Genomic DNA, 23,628 nt, shown 5'->3' on the forward strand with positions numbered 1-23,628 from the left:
CTTTATTGTCATTCTAACCATACATCAGTTCTGCAGGGCAGAATGAGACAGCGTTTCCCAGGAGCAGTGCAATCATAACATAACAAACGCAACACTAAATAATAAACATAACAATAAATAGTAAAAACACAACAGCCACATTGTGGTGAACTACATATACCTGTCTGGACATGCCCCCCCCCCCCCCCCCCCGCTGACTGCTCCTGTGGCTCCTCCCACGGACCCCGGTATAAAGGCGATTGGAGACACAGTCCCGGCCTCATTCTCCAGGATGTAGTGTGGTGGTCAATTACTACTTGTTCTTTCTTCCAGCCAATAAAAGCCTATATCTCGCCTCACGTCTCCGAGAGTTATTGATGGTGCATCACACATGTCAGATATTCTCCACTGTGCATCTATAAAAGTTTGTCAGCTCTTGATGACATGCCAAATCTGTGGGAACTTTTAAGTGAAGGCACTGTTCTGCTTTCTCTTAAGTGGCATGAACATACTGGTCCCAGGACAAATCCTCTGATACGATAATGGCCCTCTCTACCTCTGATCCCCTAATGGACACTGGCTCATGGACCCCCCGTTTCTTCCTCCCATAGTCAATAGTTAGTTCTTTGGTTTTGCTGACAATAAATGAAAGCTTTATGTTGTGGCACCCTCAACTATATTTTCAATTTCTCTCCTATATGCCAATTTGTCATCATCTTTGACTCAGTCAATCACGGTGGTGTCATCAGCAAACTTAAATATGGTGGAGCTATACTTAGTCTCACAGTCATAAGTATAAAGTGAATGGAGCAGGAGCTAACCACACAGCCTTGCGATGCACCTGTGCTGATGGTGATTACGGTCACTCTGGTGCCAATCTATACTGACTGGGCTCTGTAAAGAAATTTGGATCCAGTTACAGAAGCTGCTCTCGTACTGTGCAGTTTTGCTTCGTAATAATTGTTGCTGATGTTTAGGGAGGTGGCATCTGTGGAAAGAAAAAGAAGGCTATTATTTTGGTGTTTCCTTTGACAGTCAGTGGTCACAGAAAAGGGCCCTTCAGCCCAACACATCTATAAAGGCTTTTTTGCCCTTCTACATTAATCATATTTGCTTGTATCACCTCCTCTGGAAAAGAATTCTAGTTATCAGCAATTCTCAGTGCAAATAAAAATTCCCTTCAAATTAGTTTTAGGCAGATACTAGACAATTGTTTTGTCAGTCCTGACAAAGGGTTTCAGCCAAAAAAGTTGACTGCTCATTTCCACGGATGCTGCCCAACCTGCTGAGTTCCTCCAGCGTGTTGTACGTGTTGCTTTGACCCCAGCATCTGCAGTGTACTTTGTGTGTAGACAATTGTTTCTGTCTGCCCCTGCTCCATTGAACTTGTGTCCATATTTTCAACTTCAAATTGTCCCCTTGGTTCAGTCGTTATTTTTCTTACCTATACCTCTTTCCATCCTGAAACTTGTTAAAAAAAAATGCTACTCCCTTCTTTCAGTACCTCCATCTCAGCATCTATTGTCAGGATGAAGTTTTCCATCCTCGAACATCTGCGATATCCTCATTTTTCAGAGAACCGGGTTTCCCTTCCACCATTATCAATGCTGGCCAGATCTCCTCCAATTCATGCACATCAATCCTTATTCTATCATAACAGAGATAGGGTCCTTGTTCTTGCCCAATACCAACACAGGTACTCAGTTTGGCCACAGCTAATGTGAGGAAGACCTCATACAGGGTCAACACACGTAAGGCTGCAGAGCTTGATAATGTATCTGGTCGGGTGCTAAGGGACTGTGCAGTCCAGTTAACAGAAGTTCTAACAGGCATCTTCAACATAAGTCTGAAACAGACCACTGTCCCATCAGGCTTCCAGGTGGCCACCATCATGGTGCCCAAAAGAATGACAGTAACCTGCTTCAATGACGACCGTCCAGTGGCAATGACCTCAACAATTAAGTGCTTTCAGTGGCTCATTATGGATTGCATTTAATCCCATCTTCCTGCTACATTGGACCATTTCAAGTTTGCTTATTGCTCAAATCTCTCTACCGATGATGCCAGACTCCATCCTGTCCACCTGGAAAATGGTGCCACACATGCCAGGATGCCGTTTATCAACTTCAGCTCAGCGCTTAATACGATCTTCTCTCGGAAGCTGGTGGATAAACCATCCTCTTTGGGTTTCGACTCCTCTCTGTAAATGGATCCTGGACTTCTTGACAGAAAGTCCTGTCAGTTCACGTGGCAAAAAACATCTCTAGCTCTATCACGCTAAGCACCAGCATTTTGTATTGCTCTAGATTCCTAGCACCCATAGAATCTCTTGTGTTTACATTTTAGGCACAGCCTCTTTCCTACACCATCAGTTTTCTGGATGGTCTATGAAAACCATGTCACTGTTTTGCTCCCTTTTTGCATGACTTATTTTAATTTTGTATTTCATACTGTAACCTATAGTAATACATTTTTGTATTGTACTATACCATTGCGGCAAAACAACACACTTCACAACATATCAGTGATAATAAAAGTGATTCTGAAAAAGCAGGATTGTCTAGTGGCTACCCATTTCAATTTGACTTCCCATTTCCTTCCTGCCATGGCCTCTTCTGCTGAAGAGGCTAAACTCAGATTGGAGGAGCAACACCTCATGGGTAGCCTCCAACTTGATTTCTTCGAACTCTAGTAATACACCCCCACCTTGTCTCTTTAAATGGGGAAGATAATCCTTGTTACCCCCCTCACCTACCTCTCTCTGGTTCCCTACCTCCTCTTCTTTCTTCCAGTCCATTGTCCTTTCCCATCACATTTTTATCTTCAGCCCTTTATCTTTCCTGCCTATTGCTTTCCAGCTTATTTCATCCCACTCCCCCTCAGCTGGTCTGTACTCCCTCCCCTACCCCCAGTCTTATTTTGGCTTCTGTCCCCTTCCCTTCTAGTCCTGATGAAGGCTCTTTCCCCAAAACGTCAGCTGCTTATTCCCCTCTATAGATGCCACCTAACTTGCTGAGTTCCTCCAGCATCTTGTGTATATTGCTCAAGATTTCCAGTATCTATAGCATCTCTGGTGTTTATGAGCATATTAACCTTCGGGACAGGTGTTACAGCATGCATTTAACACCTGTTCTTGGATTTGTTAATGATGGCCCTCAATTCATAGCTTTCGCTTTTTCTTGCTTTCTCACCATTAACATGATAGCTTCAACTTTCTCCCACAACAATCCTTCCGAGGTTAATCCCTTATGATATCCCTCTCCTCGACACCTTCTCAACAACATAAACCGAAATTATTTTCTTTCTCTCCTAGTTCCAAATGAAGTCTTTTGATGGGAAAACGTGCACCATCGCTTTTGTTTTACTTTTCGCTTTCTTTCAGCTCCTGCGCAGGTTATGAGTCCCTCCGAGAGACGAGACACCGTCTCGACCGCTGAACCGTAACCGCGCGCACAGACGGTTAACCCCGCCCCCGTTTTTTGAATGAGCCCGTGAGCACGGCGTGCTGCCTGATTGGTTGGTGTCGGCGTGCGCGCGGAATCCAGCTGAGGCCGCGCCGTGCGCGCGCGCGCTCGCTCGTCCTCCCTTTGCTCGTCGCCGAGGGTCGTTAGCCGGGACTCTGGAGGGCAGCGAGGGGCGGGTTGCGCCTGTGGTTTCGGCGGGGCGAGGGTCCGTCGGGGCCGCTCGTCTCCATGGATTACTCAGTCACCCTCCAAAAGCGCCGCCTCGCCGTGCCTCCGGAGAACTGGGGTCAACCGGATAAAGTGAGTGCAAGTGGTCGACTCGCCGACATTCATGACTTCTGTAAATGTTTATTACAGAACTTTGCAATGTTGAGCTGAGAGTGAAACGGGGATAACGGACGGAGAGTAGACTGTTTAAATTTATGTTTGTAATGTACTCTGTTCTACTGTCCTAATTTTTGTGGCACGTACACCCTGGGTGTGTGAGTTTAAACGGATTACCAGGATAATACAGTAGTTTGTCTAGTCAACCAAAGTTTGGCTTTATCGGATACTTAAGTCAAACTGACGGGGTGGTGAGGTCTTGTACACTTAAGAGATAAGCGCTTTGTTTTTTGTATTCCTTATTTACGTGGCCCACAGTCCAGCGATTTAAATTGCTATGTCATAGATGTATTTATAGTGAAACTTCAGTGTTACGTAAAAAGGAAAGTTCTTGGGGCTGTCAGCTGGCTGGGAGGAATTTTGTTAAGAAACGATCTCAACTTTACATTTGCTCAACGGTGCAATAGATATCGTGCAGTGAACCTTTTCATTTTTCGGATACTTGGTGTGTTGGAAGGCGGGGAAAACAGAATGACTGCGTATGAACGGTAGAAGAAGCTGTGACCTTGTAGAGCCAAGGGCACCTGCTAGATAAACGTAGCTGGTGAGAATTTTCCAAGTTTGTGTGATAGAGTGTATGGGTAGATGCCGCTAATCAAATAAGAGATCTTGGTAAGAATGAATATACCATTTTTTTTAAAGAGGCTAAGTTTAGCTTAAATTTGACTCAGAACTCTTGGCTATCTCAAACAAGGCTTGGAGCAAAATAGAATAATGTAGAAGTTTTATATTTGGGAATTAGATCACCCAGACCATAAGAGTAATTTAGCTGAATTTCATTTTCCAGTTTTCTAGCTCTTTAGCAGTTGAATTCGGGTTTTGATCAATGTAATGAAATCAGTGAAATACATAAGAAATTTGGAGGAGTGGGAATGGGCCACGTATGTTGTCAAGCCTACCTGACCATTCATTTGCTGGTATCAACTTGGTCCCTATTCCACTTTGAATATTGGGAAACAGGAGATTTTTTTCTATCTCAGCCTTCTGTATCTACAGCCCTCAGAGCACCGAGGTGGAGAATTCCTTGAGAAAAGAAATTCCTCCTCATTCTCTTAAATAGGTGATACCTTCTTCTAAAATTATGCCTTTAATTCTAGATTACCCTGCCATTCAACACGGTCATCTCTTGTTCTTCTAAACTCCAGGATCCTCAATTATAACTTAATGATAACCTCTTCATCTCAAGAATAAACCTAGCAAATCTTCTCTGGACTACCTCAAATGCGGGGGGGAAGAACTTGTATGTGATGTTCCAGGTGTTCCCGATTAGTACACTTGCATCAAGAGATGCATTTTTTGCAATAGTGCTCAACATTACACTTGCCTTCCGAATTGATTCATAGAACATAGATGAGTACAGCACTGGAACAGGCCATTCAGCCCACAGTGTTGCGCCAAACCAGCTAAAGAGCAAATCAGAAACACCCAGACGCTATCCCTCCTATCAACACAATGTCCATATCCCTCCATCTTCCGTACATCCTTTTTTTTTCAAAATTTGGATGTGTCTAAAATTCTTACATTGAGAGACTTGAGAGACTGCTAACAGTTAAAATACTTTATATTTTCTGAAATAAGAACTAAACCATTTAAAACATTTGGAAATTATGTTTGCCCTTAAATGTGTTGCTTTTAATTACTGCCATATCAGCATTTGTGTTTACAACATCAGTGTTTTAGAATCTTAAAGCAAGTAATGATTGCAGAAAATAAAAACACAAAATGCTGGCAGAACTCAGTAGGCCAGACAGCATCTATGGGAGGAGGCAGTGACGACGTTTCAGGCCGAAACCCTTCATCGGGAGTGAAGTAACATGGGATGGTGGAGAGGGAATAAGAAGTGGGGGGAGGGATGAAGTAGAGAGCTGGGAAGTGTTAGGCTGGAGGGAAATGGGCTAGGGGAGAATTATGGGAAATAAAAGAGAAAGAAAAGGGTAGGACTGGGGGGAGATTATAGTGTACTAAAAAGTTGTTGAAGGTGAAGAGGGGACTGATAGCATTATTACTAGGAATTTTTTTAACAAAATCCTGCTACTCATCATAGAAATCTGTTGTTGGAATGCTGGATTAATTTGAAGTTGAGATGAGTTGCTGAAACTTCCTATTGTTTTGGTTCTTGACTGTGTTTTGGATGCATTCCCCACTAATGACATCAGTATTTTTTCAAATAAAGTTAAGCATTGGTGATTATTTTGTTTATCTAAATTGCTGAGATTAGCTTAGGAGTGTTGCAATTTGATATATTAAAATATTTGCATAAAGCATTAATGTGTTGGTTGATGTTAATATAGTTGTAAAAAATGTTAAACACAAGAGATTCTGCAGATACTGGAGATCCAGAGCAGCGTACACAAAATGCTGGAGGAACTCAGCAGGTGAAGCGGTCTATGAAAGTGAATAAACCGTCGCTATTTTGGGCCAAGACCTTTCTTCAGAACTGGGAAGATGCCAGAATAAAAAAAGTTAGGGTAGGGGAAGGTGATAGGTGAAGTCAGGTGGGTGGGAAAAGTAAAGGGCTGGAGAATAAATAATCTGATGGGAGAGGAGAGTGGACTGGACGAAAGGGAAGAAGGAGAGACACCAAAGATTCAATGTATGTTTATTATCAAAGTAGGTATGCAGTATACAACCCTGAAATCTGTCTTCCCACAAGCAGCCACAAAACAAAGAAATACCATGGAATCTGTTCAAAGGAAACATCGATCAACATGTGAAAAAAATAACAAATCATGCAAACAGCAAAATAATAAGCGATTAACACAATAGTAAACCACAGTGTCCTTGAAACAGTCCAGGGATGTTCAGTTCAATTTAGCACTGTCATTCTTTGGCTGCAGAGCCAGTCCACATTGAATTGTCCTGATCAAAATCATGTAAAATAGCAATAAACAAGTAACCAGAAACACATGTAACATGAGTTTTCTAAAAACAAATCCAATCCACAACCCACACCGATTAAACCTTGCCCAAGACTCCAGCACCTTCTTCTGGGAGACTGGTCAACCCCCCACTTTCCTTCTCCTCTCATCCTCGTTGATTTCAGTCTTGCTCAACACTAGTCAGCGAATAGTGGAGCCAATTATGGGTTCACATTCTGCCATTAAGCCGTACACTTTGTTCTCAGCCATGCCTAATTCCCTCGGAGACAGCAAAAATGCCATATCACTCAGTAGGTCCAAAAACACATTATCAAGATGTAAATTGCAAGCTACAATCGCACATAGATTCATTGTAGAAGTATATTTAAAAGAAGTAGTTGTTTCCTGAACTGTCTGTAGAACGTCACCGTTGGTCGCTGGCACCATCTTGCCAGGACAGGTGATGGGCAAGTGAGAAGAGGTAAGAGGCCAGAGTGGGGAATTGAAGAGGGAGGGAAAAAATCATAACCAAGAAGAGAAATTGATGTTCATGCTAGACAGAATATGAACTGTTGCTCCTCCACCCTGAGAGTGGCCTCATTGTGCCAAAATAGGAGGCTGTGGGCCAACAAGTTGGAATTGGGATAGGAATTATCATGGTTGGCCACTAGGAAATTTCACTTTTTGTGAGTGGAATTGCTTGACAAAGCAGTTCCCAAATTTATGTCGGGTCTCACCAATGTAGAGGAGGCTGCATTAGGCTCACCGGATACAATAGTCAATCCCAACAGATTCGCAGGTTAATTATTGCCTCATCTGGAAGGACTGTTTGGGGCCCAGAATGGAGGTAAGGGAGGAAGTGAATAGCAGGTGTAGCATTTCTGTCACTTGCTAGGATATGTGCCAAGAGGGAGATTAGTGGGGAAGGATGAATGGACAATCAAATCACGGAGGGAGCAATCTCTGTGGAAAACAGAATGTGGGGGAGGTAAAAATGGGGGAATAGAAATATATAGAGACTGGACGTCCATGGTGCAAATAAGGTGATCAGGGCCAAAGAACTGGAAATTGTTGAGATGATCAAGAGCATGTGAAGTGGCATGTATGTAGGTGGGAAAGGACTGAACCAAGGGGAGATGGAAAGCAGTCAAGGTGAATTCAGGACAGGAGCAGGCAGAGAGAATGGCCCTACCCGGACATTCGGGTTTGTGGACCTTGGGTAGGAGGTAGAAATGAGCAGCGCATGGTAAGGAAATTATGAGTTTGGTTGTAGTGGATGGGTGTTCTCCAGATTTAATGAGGTTAGCGATTGTGTTAGAGACAATTTTCTTTAGGTTGAGAAAAAATGCTAATTGGATTCCTTCAGCTTAGTAAGCTTTCTGAAATATTTTAGTTTCGGCAATCAAGTTTTGCACATGGAAACATGAGACTGCAGATGCTGGAACCCATCTTTGTTCCAAGTTTTAATCATTGCTTTGTGTCCACTATTGCATATATTGTGGTATATAGTCAGTAAACCTTGAAGCTGAGTTGTAAGATAACTAGAGTTACTACTTACATATAAATTTCATTTTCAAACATACAGCAATTATTCTTAAAAGTTACAAATTTTCTTTATGGTCATGACATATTCTTGAGTTGTATCTGTTCCATGAGAGAACAAAAATCTAGAGATGGAAATCCAAGCTATTATTCCAAGTTAATAATTCTGGTCAGAATTCATTGAGAATAACTGTTAAAATAATAATTAAATTTTCCTTTAAATCCTGCCACCACTGGATCAAGTGCCCTCTTGTGGTAGTTTCCAGTGTGTACTCTTAGATCTATTATTGTTAGATACTGAATGTGTGTAAAATGTTTGTTAACCCTTAACTTAAAGATGCAGGAGGCAAATTTGTCCCACTTTTACATCAATGTTTATAATAATTATTTACACCTAAAATCCTTTTTAAAATACTGTGCTGAATGTGAATCTCAAATGACACATTCATGTCATTGTACAGTGGTATTAAATAGCTCAGGCAGATGTTTTGTGTATTGGAGATTCAGTTGACAAAGGGTTGGAGAAAAGAAAAACAGCAAACTTGCTCTTATGCAATGATGCAAATATGGTTTCAGCTATAGCTTCTGAATGATCAGGTAAGAGTACATGACATAACATTCAGAATTCCATGTGAATACAGGGAGTCCCCGGGTTACGTACGAGTTCCATTCCTGAGTCTGTCTTTAAGTCAGATTTGTACGTAAGTCGGAACAAGTACTTTTGGTATTATTTTGTGTCGGTTAGTCAAACATATGTCTTAGTATATAGTATATATTTTACCTTTCTATGCATATAAAACACTTAAGAAACGTATGTATTCCAATAATTAAACCACTGCATTGCTTAGTAATAATTGTAACTTTCATCGGGCAGGGCCTTTCACATGCTCCATTATTCTCACTTTATCTGTTATCCTTTAAAATTGTTCCGATCGTTGACTGACTGTAGCCTAATGCTTTTCCAATGACCGATGGCGTTTCACCTCTTTCCAAACGCTTTATAATTTCCACTTTATTTTCAATCGCGATCGCTTCCCATCAATGGAACAGAAACACTGCGAGCGGCGGGTCCCAAGGTCCACTGGGTCCTAAGGACCACTGCACTGCGACAGGCTAAATGGAACAAGTGGGCGCTGTGATGGGTTTGGGTATTTGATCTTCCACAATATTCCGCATGGGAATTTAAACTGGAGGTGGCAGTGGTTGGTATGGGAGTCACTGGATCGACATCAACCTGGCACAAGAGTGGTCTGTCACTGGATCGAACTCAGAAACCTCGGTTCTCGAGCCTGGCGCTGATCTCACTGCGCCACCAGCCAACCGGAATGGGGGGGGGGGGGGGGCAGGGTCAGGGTGAATCTTACTAAGAAAAATTTAAGCCAAATACAAAGTTAAACACTCAACAGTGTCAACGGCAGTGACTAAAAATGGCGGATGGCAGACGGCGTTCTCCTTCCTCAGTTCGTAAATACAAGTTGTCCATAAGTCCGACGTTCGTAACTCGGGGACTACCTGTAGTCAATCTTATTTAAGGAATGATATTCATACACCGGAATTAGTTCTGGACCAATACTGAATAGTTGTTTTATGGAAAGATTGGGCAGTCCAGATTTGTATATGCTGAAGTTTAAAGTGAGAGGGGACTTCATTGAAACAGAAAAAATCCTGAGGATTTTTGACAGGGTGGATGTAGAGAAGGTGTTTACTCTTGTGGGAAAATCTGGAATTTTGTGGTTAATAAGTAGTTGTCCATTTAAGACAGATGAACCAAGACCTTTTCCTTTCTAGGTCATGAGTCTTTGGAACACTTCCTCAAAAAGCAGTGGGAGCAGTACCTTTGAATATGTTTTGATCTCAAGTTAGTTATGTTCTTGATAAGAAGGAAGATGACAACTGCATAGAGATGAGAATACAGGGTCAAGATTAAAATAAGATTCGTCATGATCTTAGAGTAAAGCTAATCCTCTATCTGACCATTTGGAAATCCAGGTGGTTTGGTACCTGACTCACCAAATGATGTTTGCATTTTCTGATCACGGGAACGAAGAATTGTTCCTCTGTTGACCACAGTTGTTTAAAATGAAAGCCAGAAAGTGCATGTTCTGGAAATACTCCGTAGGTCAGACTGCAGCGGCCTTTGAATTGAAATGCTGTTTCCTCAGTGGAGTCTAACACAAGTCTAAAAGATGAGGATAAAAGCGTTTGCCAGAAATCCTGAATGGATGATCCATTGCTGCTTATTTGTGAGTTTCCTTGATCACAGACAAAATCTTCAGCCAATTCTAAATCATTCCACGTGATGTCAAAAAGCGGCTGAGTGAAATGAATGTAATTAAGTTTGTATTCCTTATAATTTTTTTCTCTAGAAACGACCTTGCCATGGATTGGATGGAAGTTTTCAAAATGACAATGATGTATCTTATACCAAACTAAACTGGAGCTCCACAGATCATCAGAATCATGTTCAACCTGCAGAAGCAATTTGCAACATCTTTGCACTACCAAGTATAGACAAGTTAACTTTTATGGTACTGCATAGCTTTTTTTTCCCAGCAGTTGATGTTCTTTTAGATATTTCTAAGATGAAATTTTTTTTGTTACACATTGAGTTGCTCTTTGTAATATAATTATTTTATTTTGCTATTTTATTACTACTTTTTGATTTCTTAAATAGCACAATAGATATAGTGCCTTGTAAAAGTATTCAGCCCCAACCCTTTGTTCACATAAGTGAGTATTACAGCCAGGGATTTTGATCAATTTAACTGGATATTTTTATTTGTTAATTCAAAAACTGAATTGTCAGCAGCTTAAAAGAATTCATTCCCTTTTGCTCAGTATTTAGTCGAACCACCTCTCACAGCTATTAAAGCCGGTAGTCTTTTTGGATAAGTCTGTAATAACTTTGCACAATGTGATGGAGCAAGATTTGTTCATTCCTCCTTGCAAAATTGCTCAAGCTGTGCCAGATTAATTGGGGTGTGGTGGAGCACAGCAATCTTCAGGCCTTGACAGAGATGTTCAATCAGGTTAAGGTTAGGACTGTGACAGGGCCTCTCAAGGACATCAATTTTCTTCATTTAAAGCCACTCTATGGTGGTTCTGGCAGTGTACTTTGGGTCATTGTCCAGCTGAAAGATGAATTTCCTCCCCTGTTTAAGCTTTCTGACAGAGGCTAGCCATTTTTTTTATCCAGGAGCTCTCTGTATTTAGCAATATTCATCTTCCTATCACTCCTGACCAGATTTTCAATCCCTGCTGCTGAAAAGCATCCCCCATAACATGATGCTACCTTCACCATACTTTACATGTATTACTTGGCTGATGCACAGTATTATATTTACAACTGCACATACCACTTGGTGTTGTGGCCAAAAAATTCCACTGTAGTCTCATCTGACAAGGCTTTCTTCCACATTTTTATAGTGACATGCTTTGCAAAGTCTTTATAGGAAAGGATATCCTTTTGTTTTTAACCAGTGTTTCCTCCTTGCCATTTTTCCATAAATACCTTTATTGTGCAAGGCCCTATAGACTGTGGAGCCACGAACTTCGTCTCCAGTTACAGCCACTAACTTCTGTAGCTCACTCAGAGTGACTGTTGGCATCAAAGTAGCCTTTCTTACAAGTAACATTCTTCTCTGATGACTAAGTTTAGAGGGGCAGCCTGACCTAGGGGGTGTGGCTGTGGTTTCATATTTTTTCTACTTTTTCATAATAGACTTCACTGAGCTCTGAGGCATGATCAGTGTCTTTGAAATGGCCTTGTACCCTTCTCCAGAACTGTGCTTCTCTATTATCATTTTCCTGACTTATCCTGAACGTTCTTTTGTCTTCATTTTGGTTTGGTCTGTTGAAAATCTACCGTACTGTTGGACCTTACAGTGCGAGAGGTATTTATTCAGGTGATCCTCCAATTTTCTACATCAACAAATTGGCTGAGTTTGTAAGGTAATATACAGTATTGCACCTGAGGAAAGGTAACATACTAATTACAAATATTTTTGGCCTCAATTTTGATCTTTAATTTTTGGTAAATTGTTGACAAGTTTTGGAATTTTTCCTTAGATTTGACATGATGCACAATGTCTGGTAGAGTAGCTCAAAAAATTCTACTTCTATCTATATTTTAGATCTTAAAAATGAGACAGTAAAATGAGAAAATAATCATGGGGGCTGAATACTTTTTCAAGGCACTATAAATACTATTTACCATTAATTGACCAATTCTGATCATTTTAAGAATGACTCAGTTTAGAAATATTCAAATTTCGGTAGGGTTTAAATACAGATAAATGGGCACACAACTATATATTAGGCCAGGCTGTATCTTGCTGAAGTAATGCATTTGGTTCCTTCAGGTTGTTATAGCTGGGGGTGGTAATGGGGATAAGCTACCACCACCATTAAATGCTCCAAATGGTATGCGTCTCAAATAAACTCTTGACAGCCAAGTCCAACTCCTGGCCTTCACGTGTGGCTTAGCTACCAAGTCCAGCAGAACTGCCTGACAAGAGAAGGGGCAAAGGCAGGTTACTGGCACCTTAAAACCAGTTACTTCAGGTAGATAGGGCTCGTCAGCGTGGTTGGTAGCCCATTTAGGAGAAGGACAACTCCGATTTCAAACCTCCACTGCCTTGTATGCCACGTATGGGAAAGACTTTGGCAGTAAACCCAGACGAACTGTCTGGAGCTGTCCTGTGTTGAGTTTAACGCTGACTGGCAACTCCTGTAATGTCACCGGTGCCTAGCTGTATTGGTCTCTGCCTTTCTTTTGGATTTATGAGCTGTGTGGAGTGGGAGAGCCTGCTGCATGCTCTCCATATCCAACTGGCTTGGGTATCTCATAGACAGCTAAGACTCTCCGTGGTCGACCCCAACCAACAGAGGGCATCAAGTTATGCATGTTACTAATCCAGAATGTGTTGTTTGCATCAGAGGAATGCTTTGAGTTTATATGTAATAGTTGAATGAAGTTGCAGTTCTTCTCATTTACATGTGAGCAAATTGTGATTTAATAAAAAGGCTCTTGCACAATATTACATTTTTTTATGCTTTATTGGCTACACATCCAAATAGCAACATTATCTTCCCACCACCCTTGCTTTATTTTAGAGAATCTAGAGTGTGGTATATCTTTGTGTTAAATCTCTAATCTCAGCATTGCTTCCTTATTAAAATGTAAAATCTTAGAATTACCCATAATAGTTTTTTGCTTGTAGTACACTGTAGTTCGAGGTCCTATTTTGCAGTCTAAAGTAAACTAGAGTATTTCATGGATTTATACATGTTGTAAGGTGCTGTTGGAGAAATAATATATGGAATATGGTGATATTTCAGATTCAAATTCATTTATCATATGTACCTCGTGAAACACAGTGAACTGTTTTGATTGTGTTAACAACCATCACAACCCAAGTGTGTGTTGGTGACAGCCCGCAAGTGTTCGAGAGCCTACAATGCTTGGCAGCGCAACACAGAACACAATAAAACAGAACCTAACAAGCAACAAAACAAAACCCTTTCCACCCTTGTTTGTACCTTGACTCAATATCCATGTCAGATTTGCACTGAGCAGTCAATCTCCACAGCCTACCGTTTGGAGCATTGTACAGACACGTAGTCTAAGACGTTTCAGAAGCAACCTTTATGACTACTCTCAGGAGAAATATATTTTCATAGCACAGTGTTGAATCAGGATCTCCACAAGTCATTTCAGGTTCCTTACAGTCTTTGGTCTCTGCCTTCTCATCGCTCTGAACTCATGAGTCTGTCTCCACAAATCAAACTTTCACTGTAAACCTTTTGGACCTATACCATTCCATCTGATTGTGATCAGGAAAATGTTAGGCACAACTAAAATTATTAACGGATCTACAGTGATTTCATTAGTTTTCCTAAATTTTTTTCCTTCTGCATTGGAGCCTTTCCAGAAGTAAAAAAAAACCATGCTTTTCACGGCAATTTTTGCACTAAAGTACAACAATGATTTGGTGTGCTGTCATCTATTTTCACAATGACACAGCATGTTGAAGCACCAATATATAAGGAAATCTTTTGAAAATATTTAGCATGGTACACATACTTATTACTGTCAATTTTTGTGATTTATAGCAACATTTTATTTCCACAGGGACAACCAGGCACATTAAACCCTTGCCTTCGATGTTTGGCAGGTGAATCTGTAAGTACTTAGTTTCGTAAGGATTATTGAACACAAATTTGCTCTTTTTTAATGATGACATATAAAGGTTGAAACTTGAGTATCAGATCAGACACAATACCTCATTGAAATTAATGTGAATTTTTTATGAGTTATCATTTTAAACATTCAGTTTTAAGGTTTAAGTAAATCTTTGGTCCAAGCTAGCCCAATATGTTGTGAAGTATCTGAATACATCCAATATTGTCTGTCAATCTATTTAAATAAATTACAGCATCTCAGCAGGGTTTTAATCTTGCAATGACAGCTAACCTTGGAGCTTGAATTGTTTGACTGCCCCTATTAGCTACCTATTGTTCAGTTTTTCTGTAGCTTAAAATAAAGTAAAAGAATTTTTTTTTTGCCATTTTCTGGGAAAGAGGAGAAAATACCTTTTTTTTGGTGTGTCTATTGTGATAATCTGATTTCGGTATTATTACAGAGCTAAAATTTGTTCTCTTGAGGCTTCACATTGGTTCAAAAGATTTATCCATTAACTTGTAGATTTATGCAGACAAGAGAGGTTTTGAATGTAGCCTTCAGTCTATGATCATTTGGTTGATCAAAAGGGATCTGGTGTCCCTGAGATTGAGGGGGAAATTGGCTAGATTTTTTCATTATCTAACATATTTCACTAGAAGTGCATATCTGGACAACACGTTTGCACTTTAAGGCTTCTTAAACCATAAGGCATAGGAGCAAAACTAGGCCATTCGGCCCATTGAGTGCTCTGGAATTTTATCATGGCCCTCAACCCCATTCTCCTGCCTTCTCCCGTAATCTTTGACACCCTTACCAATCAAGAACTTATCAACCTCGGCTTTAAATATACCCAGTAATGTCTTGGCCTCCGCAACCATCCATGGCAAAGAAGTCCAAAGATTCACTACCCTCTGACTAAAGAAATTCCTTCCCATCTCTGTTCTAAAGGGCTGATTCTATTCTGATCTAGAATGCTGCATCTAGATTCACCTCCAAATATCCTATATCTAGGCCTTTCAATTTCAGTATTTCAGTATTTTTAATAAGTTTTCACCCTCCCCCCCCCCCCCCCCCCCAAATTCTTCTAAACTCCAGTGAGTAAAGCCTAAAGCCATTGAACATTCTTGGTTTGACTGAGCTACCAATAATTCTTTTCATGTGTAATGAATAGTTGTCAATTGGACAAGGAAAAATAATGAGTGAAGGCAGCAAAAACATATTGAAATATAATCTGTCCTACAGAAGAGACAATAATTGAAGAAAGTTGAAGGAAGCAGTGGAAGAAGTACATAAGGTTATTTGGTATTCTTACAAAACATGACTTGTATTACTCATGTATTTTTTCTGGCCTTTGGCAAAAACTTGCATCTTTTTTTTGTAAACCACCATCATTTTTTGGCATATGTATGCTTTCCACTTTATATTGTGAATTAAACAATAAGCATTCATTATCTGCTAATTATATCATAAAAATGTTGTAAAAATATAGTGATTGTGTTTCTTTTTCAGGGTCATATTAATCATATCACAACTGGCTAGGGGAAAAATTGAAGATAGCTTGCCAGGCTATTCTTCGGTCAAGCAAGAGATCATCCACTTTGCAATTTTACTGCTATTAGGAAGATTTTGCAAGAAATGACTCGTTGCTTAATTGATCTTGCAAGCTACTGACTGCAAGCCTTGCCTACGTTGAAAATAATTTATTTTCTAACAAAAGTTTTTTAGCAAGGTATTTTTCACAAATGTGTGCTTGAAATAAATTAATTTTGATTTTTAAATCATGAAGATAATTGAACATTGGTACTCAGTATAGAATTGATGTCACTGTTAATATAATGCTTGTTTTTAAATTGTTCTGATATTTTTATAACAGATTTCAAAATAAATGTTTCTTGTATTTTGTTCCAAAATAGTAAATTGATAGGATTTTTGACCATATTTTTCAGATTTTGTATGATTCATAATTTCTGATTGTTAGTTTGCAAATTAAACATCAGAATTGCTTTCTTTCATTTTATTTTACATTAACCTTGCCATAAAGCCTGCTAATGCTTGTAGATAATTTAGTATTGATAACTAAATTATCTAGTGCCATTCTTCATGTGTGAGCGCAGCTTATGGACTAGGTATTAAAGTGGAGCTTGATTGTGTCCACACTTGGGCAAAAGTGCTTTCCTGTCAACAACAGTTAACATGTTTGTTTTAATTGTGGCTATACCCTAATGTCTTTTGCTTGTCATTAATTACAATTGTCTCTGCCAAATGTTTTACCAAAATTTTAGTGAAGGTTCTTAAAACAATAGAATCTCTTGTAATTATATTTTTCAGTGCTATACAATCAGATCATCAGATTTTGTAATTAAAACTTAGCTATTTTTAATGATTATCTTGCATGCTTGCCAAAGAGTTCACATCTTAAATCAACATTTAATAATCATTTTCTTTAAACTTTCTCAAAGAAAGACCATCTAGACCAGCTGTAGTTTCAATTTGAAAGCTATCACTATTTCACCTGAACTACATGCTAAAAAATAACATTTTTAGGGCAAAGATCCAGGGGAAATTATGGATAAATCATAAACTACTTTTTTCTCTTCCATTTCTATGGCTGTTGTTGACCCTGAGGATAAATAGGCAATTTTCAGAGGCTTCTTGCAGTTGTTATAGCGCACTGGTAGACCTTTGCCAATTTCATTTGTTCAGATTTATAAATAGGATGGCACAATGCCATCTGGAAGGAAGTAACTGCTCAACTTTTTCCAGAGGAGTAAGTGAAGTGGATTTTTTTTTTTTTTGCATTTAAACCATATCATTTAACTGAAGGAATGTCATTTGAAAATTGGCTGCTACTTTTGATGACTTTTTTAAACTATGTCCATTTTGGGGCAGCTCATTCACCTTTGGTAACCACCAGACACAGCTCTTACTTGTGGTTCCAAGTGCCTGGTGAAGGTAGACAGCAGGCTTCAAACCCTGGTGGAATAGCAACGTGTGTCCTAGTATGTGAAGTCTTTTCCAGCAGACTGGTTAGATGAGATCAACAGTGAGATCCAATGACCAAGAAGGTAGTTCTGCAGCACCTCGTGGAAAGCAACGGGCATGATAGGGCACAGAAGAAGTTATGGTTATCTACTACAACCAAGGGAGACCCTTGTGACAACTACTTGTACCACTGGACCTAGACCTCTAAGGGCAAGAGAGTGGAACTGTCACTGTGCAACAGCTTTTTCACTTTAAAAACCCTCCCACACAGTTTCACTGTCATCATCGGATACGACAGATAACCAGCGTGTTCTTTTGAGTGACTGTAAATGAAAATTAGTGCAGACACTTAACTATAGATAATGGACTGCCTTCATACATTGCATTCAATGATTGCTTCCTCCAAATCTTCATTTTCATTGTAGCATCCAAGATTATTGATCCCTAAATACTTTGTAATTCCTAATTTGCTGATATGGTGATTATAGTCTCATTGTCACTCCCAGAAGTTTCAGGCATCTCCAAGCCTGAATGCTTGAAACTGCAGTAAGCAAAGCAATACTAAATTGTCTTACTGCTTATTTGTTGCCAGCTACCGGTGACAAAAACTCACTGCAGTTTGACACAAACACACACAGCTGATGCTATTTAAAAACTGTTCATGCTAAGCACGGTCTAGTGCCTAGCCGTCACTCAAGTTCACATGACTGGTGCTAGTTCGAAACTTTGGTAGCAATCTCCTGTTCTAAGTAAGCAAATTGTGTCCCAAATAAGTGGCTGGACTGATTAACTGATTGTCCAATTAACTTGTCATTCACTAAAGGAAATATTTATAATCGCTGTGGGAATTGACTGCAATTCAGTGTATTTTTATACACTAATGGCCATTCAAATTATTTTTAGTCCGTTTTAGGTGTAATTGTAGTTTGAGCTAAATTAAAAAGAATTCCATCATACTAGAAAATGTGTGATTTATTTTAGTAGTTTATAGTATTTAAAATAATAACTTGGTTGATAAGTGTCTTTGGTCTAGTAATTCTTTGAATGTGTAAACAATTATAGTATTCTGTTCTATTATTTTTGATCCTTAATGTTATAGCTCTAGGTGGTAGTGCGGATAAGCTCCCACAACCTATTAAATGCTCCCAATGGCATGCTTCTCACAACATTGCCTCTGACAATATGTGACATATGCTACTAAGCCGGCAGAACTGTTTCTACTGACAGGAGAAAGGGCAAAGACAAGTTACTGCCTTTAGGTTTAGTTTTCAATTTTTCCTGTTATTTGAGGAAAGGGGGAATTATGAGTGTGAGGGCAGCTTGTTGTTCTCGGTGTTGGATGTGGGAGGTCCTGGAGTCTCCTAGCCTCCCGGTCGTCCATATCTGCACCAGGTGCACTGAGCTGCAGCCCCTAAGGGACCGTGTTAAGGAACTGGAGCTGCAGCTCGATGACCTTCGTCTGGTCAGAGAGAGTGAGGAGTTGATAGGATTTACAGGCAGGTGGTCACACCAGGGCCACGGGAGGCAGACAAGTGGTGGGTCATGGTTAGGAGAGGGAAGGGGAAGAGTCCGGTACTAGAGAGTATCCTAGTGGCTGTACCCCTTGACAAGTACTCCTGTTTGAGTACTGTTGGGGTGGGGGGAACAGCCTTCGTGGGGGAAGCAACAGTGGCTGTGCCTCCGGCACAGAGTCCAGCCCTGTAGCTCAGAAGGGTAGGGAAAGGAAGAGGAAGGCAGTAGTAATAGGGGACTCGATAGTTAGGTGGTCAGATAAGTGATTCTGTGGACGCAGTCTGGAGACCCGGATGGTAGTTTGCCTCCCTGGTTTCTGATCGCGTCCAAGATATCCTGAAGTGGGAAGGTGAGGAGACAGAGGTCATGGTACATATAGGTACCAATAACATAGGTAGGAAAAGAGAAGAGGTCCTGAAAGGAGAATATAGGGAGTTGAGAAGAAGGACCGCAAAGGTAGTAATCTCAGGATTACTGCCTGTGCCATGCGACAGTGAGAGTAGGAATGGAATGAGGTGGAAGATAAATGCATGGCTGAGGGATTGGAGCAAGGGGCAGGGATTCAAGTTTCTGGATCTTTTGGGGCAGGTGTGACCTGTACAAAAATGATGGGTTGTACTTGAATCTTAGGGGGAACAATATCCTGGTGGGGAGATTTGCTAAGGCTACTGAGACTAGATTGGTTGGGGGGTGGGAATCAAATTGAAGAGTCTAGGAGAGAGGAGGTTAGTTCACTAATAGAGAAAGCTTGTAGGCAGTGTGTGGGAGGGAGGATAGATGATAGAGAAGGGGAGTGCTCAGATGGAAGATGTAGGGGAGAAGGAAGAAAAAGAAGATAGTGAAGTTGTTTGCACCGTTAGGGATAAACAGAGTAAGAGGTGGAGAATTTCTTCAATGCATTTATTTTAATGCCAGGAGCATTGTAAGAAAGGTGGATGAGCTGAGAGCATGGATTGATACCTGGAAATATGATGATGTGGCTATTAGTGAAACATGGTTGCAGGAGGGGTGTGATTGGCAACTAAATATTCCTGGATTTTGTGATAGAATCGGAGGGGCAAGAGGGGGAGGTGTTGCATTGCTTGTCAGAGAGAATATTACAGTGGTGTTTGAAAGGTGATGAGGGTAAAACAATGGATGTCTATATGGACTTCAGTAAGGCCTTTGACAAGGTTCCACATGGAAGGCTAGTTAGGAAGGTTCAATCATTAGGTATTAATATTGAAGTACACTTGTAGTAAAATGGATTCAACAGTGGCTGGATGGGAGATGCCAGAGAGTAGAAGTGGATAACTGTTTGTCAGGTTGGAGACCGGTGACTAGTGGTGTGCCTCAGGGATCTGTACTGGGTCCAATGTTGTTTTTTCAGCAGTATTTCTGAATTTATTTTTATTTATGCTAGAATTGTAGGTCAAGTAGATGTGGAAATGTTTCTTTGCATTAAGTATTCTAGTGAAAGTAATACTTTTCCAGAGATCTTAAATAGTATATACTGCATGTCTGTTCCATTATTTCTGACAACAGGTAAGGGCTGTTCTGGTACAGCATTGCCTCTATCTTCAAATTGTAATTGTGTGAACATAACAGGATGGAGGAATAAAGTGGGGCAAAGATAATTGGAATGAACTCTGTCCACTAACAAAGCCCATGAATATGGAGATCCCTTCCCAGATCTTGACAGCCACCTCTCTACAAAGGCAGACATCGATGAATGTCGCCACTGCTTCCAGTGAAGCAGCATAATCTAGTTGTCTAAGGAAAGGAGTTTTGGAAGATCAGTGTGTGAAATCCAGCATGAGCTCATGGTATACCTGTGGAGGTGATTCCTTACTACTCCCCCCACCCCCCAACTTAAAAGTATTTCAGATCTACCAGCAGGATAAGTGAATCAAAGGTAGTTCAAGAGGGTAGGAATTAATCGTTATCAGGCAGACCATGAGCTTCATCTTGGGTTTAAGACCTTGAACTACAAAACTAATTTTCTTACAGACCTGAGAAAACCTGCAGATGCTGGAAATTCAAGCAACACACAAAATGCTGGTGGAATGCAGCAGGCCAGGCAGTATCTATAGGAAGAAGTACAGTTGACATTCCCTCTCACAATAACTCCTTGCCTGTTCCCCATTTTCCCCTGGTGCTCCCCTCCCCGTTTATTTCTTCCAAGGCTTTCCATCCTATGATACTCCCCCTTCTTCAGCCTTGTATCCCTTTTGCCAATCAATTTCCCAGCAATAGGCTTCATCCCTGCCCCTCCTGTCTTCTATCATTTCGGGTCTCTCCCTCCCCCTCCCACTTTCAAATCTCTTACTATCTCTTTTTTTCCGTTAGTCCTGAAAAAGGGTCTTGACCCAAACGTGGACTGTACTTCTTCCTATAGATGCTGTGTTCCACCAGCATTTTGTGTGTGCTTCTTACAGACCTAAAAGTTATGTTGGCACAGTGAAGATAATGGTTAGTGATCTGCTAATGTCGCAAAAGGGAGCCCCTAATTGCTCACAGTGGACCCCACTGGATTGATAATGTCATTATATATCTAATACCAGAGTACTGGAAGAGGCATATTGTTCCAAACTCCAACATGGAAAGAGATTAAACGGCAGAAAAAAATGAAAAGATTGAAGGATTTTCTTCTCATCTTTGAGAAATGATGTAACATCTGCACCAACTCCTGAGAACCCTGTTTCATAGTCAAATGTGAGAAGGACCATTTCAGAAAGTAGTCTGTCCATGTTTTGAAGCACAGGGAAGCTCAGGATAAACAACAGAAGAAATGCTCCACTTAAACCACTCATCCAACTGCCAAGCACCTCCTACACAGCCTGTGGCAAAATCTGCCTGCTCCTCCTCCTCAATGACCCTCAACATTCAGAACTAGAGTAAGAACAAGTTATACGCAAACCTGAGGGAGCCACAGGGGAAGAAGAGATAAATTGTGTGACTTTGCTTCTCTATTGAACATCACAAAAAAGTGAAAACTAATTGGATACAACCAGAGGTTTGAATTTAAAATAGCTGAATGTTGAGGCACTAAATTTTAAACATTTGAAGATTAATATTCATTTAATACTTTAGGGCATACTAAAATAGAAAATGTTTAATTCTACATTTTATGACCTGAATGATAAATGCTGAACATACTGGCCAAGATCCCATCAGGTGTTCACATTTTAACTGGAAATGCTGCTTTCACATTTTAAAAAAAATGATTTTCCACAATTATTAGAGAATTTATATTTGACTAGTTAGGTCAACAGATCAGGCAATGACATCTAGCTTTTTTTTAATCATATAATATGGGCCATTATACATCAGGGACTATTTGGGTAAGTTATGAGAATGTATTGAAGAGTCATTTTACAAAATTTGTATGTCATTACAACCATAGAGTAACTGAATAGCACAAATAATTTTTCTCAATATTCAATTTTATTAAAAATTACTGACTTTTATGCTCAAAATGCTATTTGTTGAAAAGGGATATATTCAATTGTTCCTTTGGTCCTCATTATGCCAGAATTTACTTTGTACTTTTGAAAATAAATAATAATTTAAAAAAATACTATTTTGTTCATTGTACTAACATTAAATCGAAGAACAAAGTGAAGTAGTCTAAGAATTCATTTGTCCAAATGGTGATACAATATGCATTGAGAGTAACTTCCTCTGCCCTATTCTCTGTGCTGATCCCAGAGTCCATACTTTTTCACATACCATTTGTAGCTGCACAGCTACCAGTGTCTCAAGGCAATGCTGACATTGGTTGTCCTGCAAATTGGCTGATGAGCTTCACTAAGACGGACACATTGCTCCTAGATTGCTCTGATAGTCTAATGACAGCTCATGCCGTCATATTGGGCAGCACAGTGAGACATTCTTTAGGATCAATAAAGTATCTATCTCTCTATCTATCACACCAAGCAAAACTGCTGTCTCATGGCACATGTGATCTCAGTTCATTTCTGATCTCCGTGCTACAGAGAGTTAAACTAGCCCCATGTCTTTGATGATCAGACATATAGAAACACTTCAAATGTGTTCAATTTTCAAAATAATAATTTAATAAATTATGTTAAACTTGTATATTTTAATAATTTGCAGCAGCTTAAATTGGAATAAAAAGTAAGTTACTCTTTTAGACTTTTAACAGAAGTGATCACCAAATGCACCAGATTTATCAGCCATGGCTGGTATAAAGCTTAATGACTGGATATGCATTGTGGCTGGCCCCTCAGGCTGATCTGCCACTACATTCAGTAGTGGAATTAAAAGCAGAGGGAGAGATCTGATAGGCTGGTCTACAACATATTCTGTACTTCATTGTTGCAATGCATGGATGCAGAACTCATCAATCTTCTGACCAGCAGAAGGTTTTATTCACTGGTTCTCCAAACAAATTTCCATGGGGGAAAACAACAATACATTGGGCATGCTGATTTCCACTCAAAACAAGTATGAAGTTGCGGCTGCAATGGAGCATAAATGTTAAAGAAATTGAGAGTCATGAAGAGGAATGCAGGCCAAAAAGAATAGTTAGTACGTAGGACACTGCTACTGATGACAATTATAGAATATTTGTTGATTGATCAAGACTTCTAGATAAAATCTTTTTTCCTTTCTTTCAAGTGATGGAGGCAGAGGGATTGTGATGGTGTACTGATTACTCTGTTACTTCAAAGTTCAAAGTAAAATTTATTTTCAGAGTACATACATGTCACCACATAAA

The 23,628-nt window shown here is 40.0% G+C and overlaps 1 long non-coding RNA gene across 1 annotated transcript; it reads left to right on the top strand.

Annotated features, from left to right (window-relative positions):
* The first annotated feature begins 10,680 nt into the window (after positions 1 to 10,680).
* LOC140715410 (uncharacterized) lies at positions 10,681 to 22,509 on the top strand. Its single transcript, XR_012096128.1, has 3 exons — positions 10,681 to 10,755; positions 14,361 to 14,411; positions 15,921 to 22,509. It is a non-coding gene; the product is annotated as an uncharacterized lncRNA (long non-coding RNA).
* Positions 22,510 to 23,628: the final 1,119 nt, after the last annotated feature.

This window comes from Hemitrygon akajei, chromosome 23 (assembly GCF_048418815.1).
Source record: "Hemitrygon akajei chromosome 23, sHemAka1.3, whole genome shotgun sequence".
Taxonomy (NCBI): Eukaryota; Metazoa; Chordata; class Chondrichthyes; order Myliobatiformes; family Dasyatidae; genus Hemitrygon; species Hemitrygon akajei.